This window comes from Suncus etruscus, chromosome 2 (genome assembly GCF_024139225.1).
Source record: "Suncus etruscus isolate mSunEtr1 chromosome 2, mSunEtr1.pri.cur, whole genome shotgun sequence".
Lineage (NCBI taxonomy): Eukaryota > Metazoa > Chordata > Mammalia > Eulipotyphla > Soricidae > Suncus > Suncus etruscus.
In genome coordinates this window covers 20482199-20489765 of record NC_064849.1, presented here as the reverse complement: position 1 = coordinate 20489765, position 7567 = coordinate 20482199, and the positions used below count along the sequence as shown (strand labels likewise).

The following is a 7567-nucleotide window of genomic DNA, read 5'->3' as shown; positions in this document are numbered from 1 at the left end:
TATATGCATCTGTTGTTTCTAAAAGCTTTTTGGTAGAGTCTTTAGGGTTTTCTAAGTAGAGTATCATGCTATCTGTGAACAGTGAGAGCTTGACTTCTTCCTTTCCTATCTGGATTCCCTTGATATCTTTTTCTTGCCTAATTGCTATATAGCAAGTACTTCCAGTACTGTGTTGAATAGGAGTGGTGAGAGCAGACAGCCTTGTCTTGTACCAGAATTTAGAGGAAAGGCTTTTAGTTTTTCTCCATTGAGGTTAATATTTGCCATTGGCTTGTGGTAGATGGCCTTGACTATATTGAGAAAGGTTCGTTCTATTTTATCAAGTTTTATCAAGAATGGATGTTGGACCTTATCAAATGCTTTCTCTGCGTCTACTGAGATGATTTGCAATTTTTATTTTTCTTGTTGTTGATGTTATTTATTATGTTGATAGATTTACAAATGCCATCCTTGCATTCCTGGGATGAAACCTATTTGATTGTAGTGAATGATCTTCTTGATGAGGCATTGAATTCTATTTGCCAGAATGTGTCAGAATAAGCATCTGTGTTCATCAGGGATATTGGTCTGTAATTTTTGTTTTGGTAGCATCTCTGTCTGGTTTTTTGTTTGTTTGTTTGTTTGTTTTGAGGCCACACCCATCGGTGCTCCGGGGTTGACTCCTCAGAAGTAGCAATTTTCAGGAGCAATATATAAAGACTCTTAGTTCTTAAAGGACTAGTATTACAAAGGTCTGAAGTATTGAAACCTTGCAATTGTCTTCAGTTTCCTAATGGTGGCCTAAAACTAGGTCAGTGGCTGTCGGTTAATTTAATCTAATTCATATCATCTGCCAGCCTAAGACTGAGCACTACCATCTAGCAAAATCACACGTGGATATTTATAAAAAGACAAACTTCTGGTGGCCTGAGCGATAGGGCAGCGGTAAGGAAAAAAATAAAAAGACAACTTCTTAGCACTCATTGAAGAAACTTCCCAATGTCCCGTAGATGTGGAGAAATGCAACTTAAGGAAGGGAAGATGCAAGGAAGGCGCTTACGTTTTCATTCACTTTGCCCACATATCCAAGCAAGGAGACAGCACATTCTCGTTCACTTATTATACCGATGCCGGTGCCCGTTTCAATGTCGCAAAGCTTCCCAATTTAGCTTTTGTATGACGAGTAATGCGCAAATACAAATAAATCGCTCATGGGTATGATTCAAAACTTCAATCATTTGAAGTGTCATTAAAAAACAACAACAGGAGAGACCGAAGCAACAGCACAGCTGATAGGGTCCTACACATGATCGACCCCGGTTCGGTCTCCCGCATCCCACGTGGTCCTGCAGCCCGCCAGGAAGGAATTCTGAGCGCAAAACCAGAGCAACCCCCGAACGCTGCGGGTGTGGTCCAAAAATCAAACAAAAAAACAGGAGATCGCTTTAAATTTTTGTTTGCAAATTATTTTGAAAGAAAGAAAAAAAGGAAGGAAGGAAGAAAAGAAAGAAAGAAAGAAAGAAAGAAAGAAAGAAAGAAAGAAAGAAAGAAAGAAAGAAAGAAAGAAAGAAAGAAAGAAAGAAGGAAGGAAGGGAGGGAGGGAGGAAAGAGAGAGAGAGAGAGAAAGAAAGAAAGAAAGAAAGAAAGAAAGAGAAAGAAAGAAAGAAAGAAAGAAAGAAAGAAAGAAAGAAAGAAAGAAAGAAAGAAAGAAAGAAAGAAAGAAAGAAAGGAGGGAGGGAGGGAGGGAGGAAGGAAAGAGAGAGAGAAAGAAAGAAAGAGAGAGAGAGAGGAAAGAAAGAAAGAAAGAAAGAAAGAAAGGAAAGAAAGAGAGAGAGAGAGAGAAAGAAAGAGAGAGAGAGAAAGAAAGAAAGAAAGAAAGAAAGAAAGAAAGAAAGAAAGAAAGAAAGAAAGAAAGAAAGAAAGAAAGAAAGAAAGAAAGAAAGAAAGAAAGAAAGAAAGAAGAAAGAGAAAGAAGCCTTCCCTCACTTCTTGGCCATAAACTCTTCCCCCCACCCTCCAAGTCTGAGCAGCGGTAGGGTTTGCCCAGCATGCAGCCGACCCAGAACGGACCTCGGTTTGATCCCAGGCGTTCCCCAAGGTCCCCCATCCAGGAGCAATCTCCGAGCGCAGAGCCAGGAGGAACCCCCAAGGGTCACCGAATGTGGCCCAAAAACCAAAACCAAAAAAATTTTTTTCAGAACACAGTAATTCTCCCAGTAAACGGCTGGCCCACATTTTTACCTCCCTCTGGACTGGTTAGAAACGACAGGGGGAATCAGTGTCAGTCTCGCTCGCGAGCGCATTAAGGGGTTCGGGGGTGTCGGAAGATCGCAGGTTTTGGGGGATGCGCTGGTCTGCCTTGGCTTAGAAATAAGTAAATAAATAATAAATAAGGATCGTGATGTCTGGCTTCCAGTCTCCCTTAATTCTTTCCTCTTAGTTCTCTTTTATTTCTTCTTGCGGTAAATGGGAAAACTGCGACTTTCCTTCGTCCTTTCCTCTGAATTCTTTTTCTTGGTTCTTTTTTTCTCTTCATTCTTCTTAAAGTAAACGGGAAATTTTCAGTTTTCCTTCATTTTTTCCTCTTTAATTCTTTTTCTCTCAATTCTTAAGAAAGTCGGGAAAATTTCAAATCTCCTTCGTTCTTTCCTCTTAATTCTTTCTCTTGGTTCTTTTTTCTCTTTCCTTTTTTTCTTTATTTTTTTTTTTTGTTTGTTTGTTTTTGGGTCACACCTGGCAGCGCTCAGGGGTTCCTCCTGGCTTTACGCTCAGAAATCGCCCCTGGCAGGCTCGGGGGACCATATGGGATGCCGGGATTCGAACCACCATCCTTCTGCATGCATGGCAAATGCCTTACCTCCGTGCTATCTCTTCAGCCCTCTTCATTCTTCTTAAAGTAAATAGGAAATTTTCAATGTTCCTTCATTCTTTCCTCTTCATTCTTTTCCTCTTCATTCTTCTAGACGTTAAGTGGGAAATCTTCGATTTTCCTTCATTCTTTGCTCTTTAATTCTTTTCCACGCAATTCTCCTTAAGAAAATCGAAACGTTTCACACGTCCTTCGTCCTTCATCCTCTGCTCTGAATTCTTTCTCTCGGTTCTTTTCCTTGTCATTCTTCTTGAGGTAAATGGGGGAGATTCCAATTTTCCTTCCTTCTTGCTTCTTTCTTTTCCTCTTCATTCTTCAGGCAAGTGGGAAAATTTTCAGCTCTCCTTCCTTCTTTCCTTTCAATTCTTTTCCTCACAATTCTTCTTTAAGAGGATCGGGAAATTCCAAGTTTCCTTCCTTCTTTCCTCTCAATTCTTTCTCTTGACTCTTCTCTTCGTCCCTAAAGTAGGTGGGAAACGTTCCATTTTCTCCCACTCTCTCCCCTTAATTCGTTTCCTCTTCCTTCTTCTTAGGGAAAATGAAACGTCTTCGCTCTTCTTTCTCTCTCTCTCTCTCTCTCTGGCTCCGTCTCGGGGGTGCGGGGGGAGTCCGGGGTCCCCCTCGGGTTTGAGAGGCTTTGCGCTGACTGCTCCCGGACCCCGAGGTCCTGCCCCGCGGGCTCCGGATGGAAGGAGGAAGGGAAGCGGGGAGCGGGGAGCAGTCGGGGAGGGAGCGCGTCTGTCCACTCACTCACCATGGTCAGCGCCGCCTTGCTTCGCCAAACCTTGGCTCAGCCACTTCCCTCAGACTCCCGGCCCTCCTCTGTCTGGTTTTGGTATCAAGGTGATATTGGCGTCATAGAATCTGTTTGGAAATGTTCCCGTTTATTGGTTTTTGTTGTTGTTGTTGTTTGTTTTTTGTTTTTTTTCAATTTCATAAAAGAGCCTGGCCAGGATTGGTAGTAGTTCCTCTTGAAAGGTTTGAAAGAATTCATTAATGAATCCATCTGGGCCTGGGCTTTTCTTTTTTGAGCAGACATTTGATTACCATTTTAATTTCTGCAATGATGATGGGGCTGTTTAGATATGCTACATCCTCCTTGTTCAACCGTGGAAGATTATAAGAATCCAAGAATTTATCCATTTCTTCCAGGTTCTCATTTTTCGTGGCATAAAGTTTCTTGAAGTAATCTCTGATTACCCTTTGAATCTCTGCAATATCTGTAGTGATCTTCCCCTTTTCATTCCTAACACGGGTTATCAAGTTTCTCTCTTTGTGAGTTTTGCCAATGGCCTATCAATATTGCTTATTTTTTCGAAGAACCAACTTCTACTTTCATTGATCTTTTGGATTGTTTTTTGGGTTTCCACTTCATTGATTTCTTTTTTTTTTTTTTTTTTTTTTTTTTTTTTGTTTTTGGGCCACACCCGGTGACGCTCAGGGGTTACTCCTGGCTATGCGCTCAGAAGTCGCTCCTGGCTTGGGGGACCATATGGGACGCCGGGGGATCGAACCGCAGTCCGTCCGAGGCTAGCGCAGTCAAGGCAGGCACCTTACCTTTAGCGCCACCGCCCGGCCCCCACTTCATTGATTTCTGCTCTCAGCTTTGTTATTTCCTTCTGTCTCCTTATTTTTGGATCCTTTTGTTCATCATTTTATAATTCTACAGGTTGTGTCATTATGCTATTCAGGTATGCCCCTTCTTCCTTCCTGATGTGTGCTTGCAAAGCTATAAAATTTCCTCTCAGTACTGCTTTTGCTGTGTTCCAGTTTCTGATAGTTTGTGTTTTTATTGTCATTTGTTTCCAGGAAAGTTTTGATTTCCTCTTTGATTTCATCTCGGACCCACTGGTTGTTCAGTAGCAGGCTGTTTAATTTCCAGTTGTCAAAGTTTTTCTTCTGTATGCCTTTGTAGTTCACATCTAATTTCAGAGCTTTATGGTCAGCAAAGGTAGCCTGCAAAATTTCTATCCTCTTGATTGTATGGAGATATGTTTTATGTGTCAGCATGTGATCTATCCTGGAGAATGACCCATTAGCACTGGAGAAGAATGTGTATTCAGGTTTCTGGGGATGGATTGTCCTATATATATTTTATATATTATATATATTAGGCCTCTTTCTTCCATTTCTCTCTTCAGGTCTATTATATTTTTGTTGGGTTTCAATCTGGTTGACCTATCAAGTGTTGACAGGGCCGTGTTGAAGTCTCCCACAATTATTGTGTTATTATTGATGTCCTCTTTCAAATCTGTCAATAGTTGTATTAGATATCTTGCTGGTCTCTCATTAGGTGATTATATATTTAATATTGCAATTTCTTCCTGTTGCACATATCCCTTGATTAGTACATAGTGTCCATCTTTGTCCCTTACAACTTTTCTGAGTCTAAAGTTTGCGTCATCTGATATTAATATGGCCACCCCAGCTTTTTTAAGGGTGTTGTTTGCTTGGATGATTTTCCTCCAGCATTTGATTTTGAGTCTATGTTTGTTCTGACGACTATTCAGGTGCATTTCTTGTAGGCAGCAGAAGGTTGGATTCATCTTTATGATCCATTTCGCCACTCTGTGTCTCTTAATTGGTGCATTTAGTCCATTGACATTGAGAGAGATGGTTGTTATGTGAGTTAATGCCATATTTGTTTATATTACTGGTGTGTCTGTTGATCTATCTTATCTTAAAGTAGGCCTTTCAGTTTCTCCTTTAAGGTTGTTTTTGCATCTGCAAAGTTTCTGAGCTTTTGCTTATCCGTGAAGCTATATACTCTTCCTTCAAACCTGAACATGAGTCGGGTTGGGTACAGTATTCTAGGTGGAGCATCTATTTCATTCAGTCTTGTCACAATATCCCTCCACTGTCTTCTGGCCTTAAGAGTTTCTTGTGACATGTCTGTTGTAAATCTTAAGGCTGCTCCTTTGAATGTATTTCCCTTTTGGATCTTGCTGCTTTCAGTATCCTATCCCTAACTGTGTGATTTGTCATTGTGACTAGGATCTGTATTGGAGTGCTTTTCTTTGGGTCTCTTTTAGCTGGTACTCTTCAGGCATGCAAAATTTGGTTGCATGCAGTCATTAACTCTGGGAGTTTCTCTGTAATGATGTTCATGATTGTTGATTCTTCATGGGGATTCTTCTCCTGTGTTTCTGGGACTCCAATGATTCTTATGTTGCTTCTGATGAATTTATTGAACACTTCTATTTTCATCTGTTCAAAATCTTTGAGTATTTTCCCATTGCCTGATCATTTGCTTTGAGATTCTTTTCCAATCTCTTCTGTTGTCTGGAGTTATTATTTCTCTCATCTTCCAGCTCACTGATTCTGTCTTCAGCTAGTGTTACTCTATTTGGAGAGGCTGTCCATAGAGTTTTTCATATCCTCTTGGCATTTTTCAGTCCCATTATTTCAGTTTGGAGTTTTCTGATTTCAGATCAGATCTATTTCTGTTCAGATCGATATATGCTCCCTTTGAGTTCTACAAACATCCTTCATATCTCCACTCTAAACTCCCTTTCCAAAAGCTCAACCAGGTGGTTGGCATTTAGGGGGTCATCAGACTGCCATCCTCATACTCTACGATTGCTGTTGTCCTTTGTTGTTTCCTCACTGTCACCCTTGAACTGTGATTCTTTGTATTGCAATGGGGTTTGTATTATATAAGAAGTGCATGGCCGTGAATTTTATTTTTTTTCTTCCCTGTGCTCTTCTTGGATTGACACTGGGATCAGGAATTAGCTCCAGGTGTCTCTTTTAAAAGAGTCTGCTATATCCAAGGCTAGGCCGGGGTTAACCAGCGTTGTTGTGGGCTAAGCCACTCCTATCTGCCACCAGAACCTGGAGAGCTGAGTTTCCTGTGCTCTTCTTGGATTCTTGGATTGACACTAAGACTATACTTACAGGGATCATTTCTATAGTATTTAACTAGAGAAGTTTCTCTGATCGTGTAGAGCACCCAGAACCATGAGGAGAAGCCAGAGCATCCTCTCCTGAGCATGAAGCCGGCTCTAGGTGTTGCTTTTGCCACTGCCTTTGGTCATTGATGATCATTCTCCCCTTCCTTTGGAAGGGGTAGAGGGAGAGGATGCAGTATGAGTGGTAAAATAAATAAATAAATAAATAAATAAATAAATAAATAATGGCTCTTGTCAAGAAAAGAAAAGTCAGTGATCACCTCTGTATATTTAATCTAGGAATGTCTCCTTTTCTCTTAAAAGGATTTCAGAGAAGATGAAATAGTGAAGTAAGATAGTTTTTAAATTTAATATATATTTTGTCTTCTTCTCTTTTCTTTGAGGAGCACAACCAATGGCGGTGCTCAGGAATTACTCCTGGCTCTGTGCTCAGAAATTGCTCCTGGTATGCTCAAGGGATCACATAGGAAAACAAGAATCAAACCTGGATCTATTCTGGGTTGGCTGCCTGCAAGGCAAATGCCCTACCACTGTGTTATTGCTCTGGCCCCTTTGCTATTTTTTCTTTTATTTTTGTTAATTAAGGGCCAGAGTGATAGCACAGCAGCAGAGCATTTGCCTAGCACATGGCCGACCTAGGACAGACCCCGGTTTGATTCCTGGCATCCCATAGGGTACCCCAAGCCTGCCAGGAGCGATTTTTGAGTGTAGAGCCAGAAGTAATACCTGAGACAGCTGCCAGTGTGGCCCTAGAATAAAGATTTAAAATTTTTTATTAAGTCACTATGGTTTACCATGTTGTTTATAA

General features: G+C 40.9%; 1 non-coding gene across 1 annotated transcript; it reads left to right on the top strand.

Annotated features, from left to right (window-relative positions):
* Positions 1-6731: 6731 nt before the first annotated feature.
* Positions 6732-6945, top strand: LOC126002959 (small nucleolar RNA U3). The gene has a single exon (XR_007493529.1). It is a non-coding gene; the product is annotated as a small nucleolar RNA U3 (small nucleolar RNA).
* Positions 6946-7567: the final 622 nt, after the last annotated feature.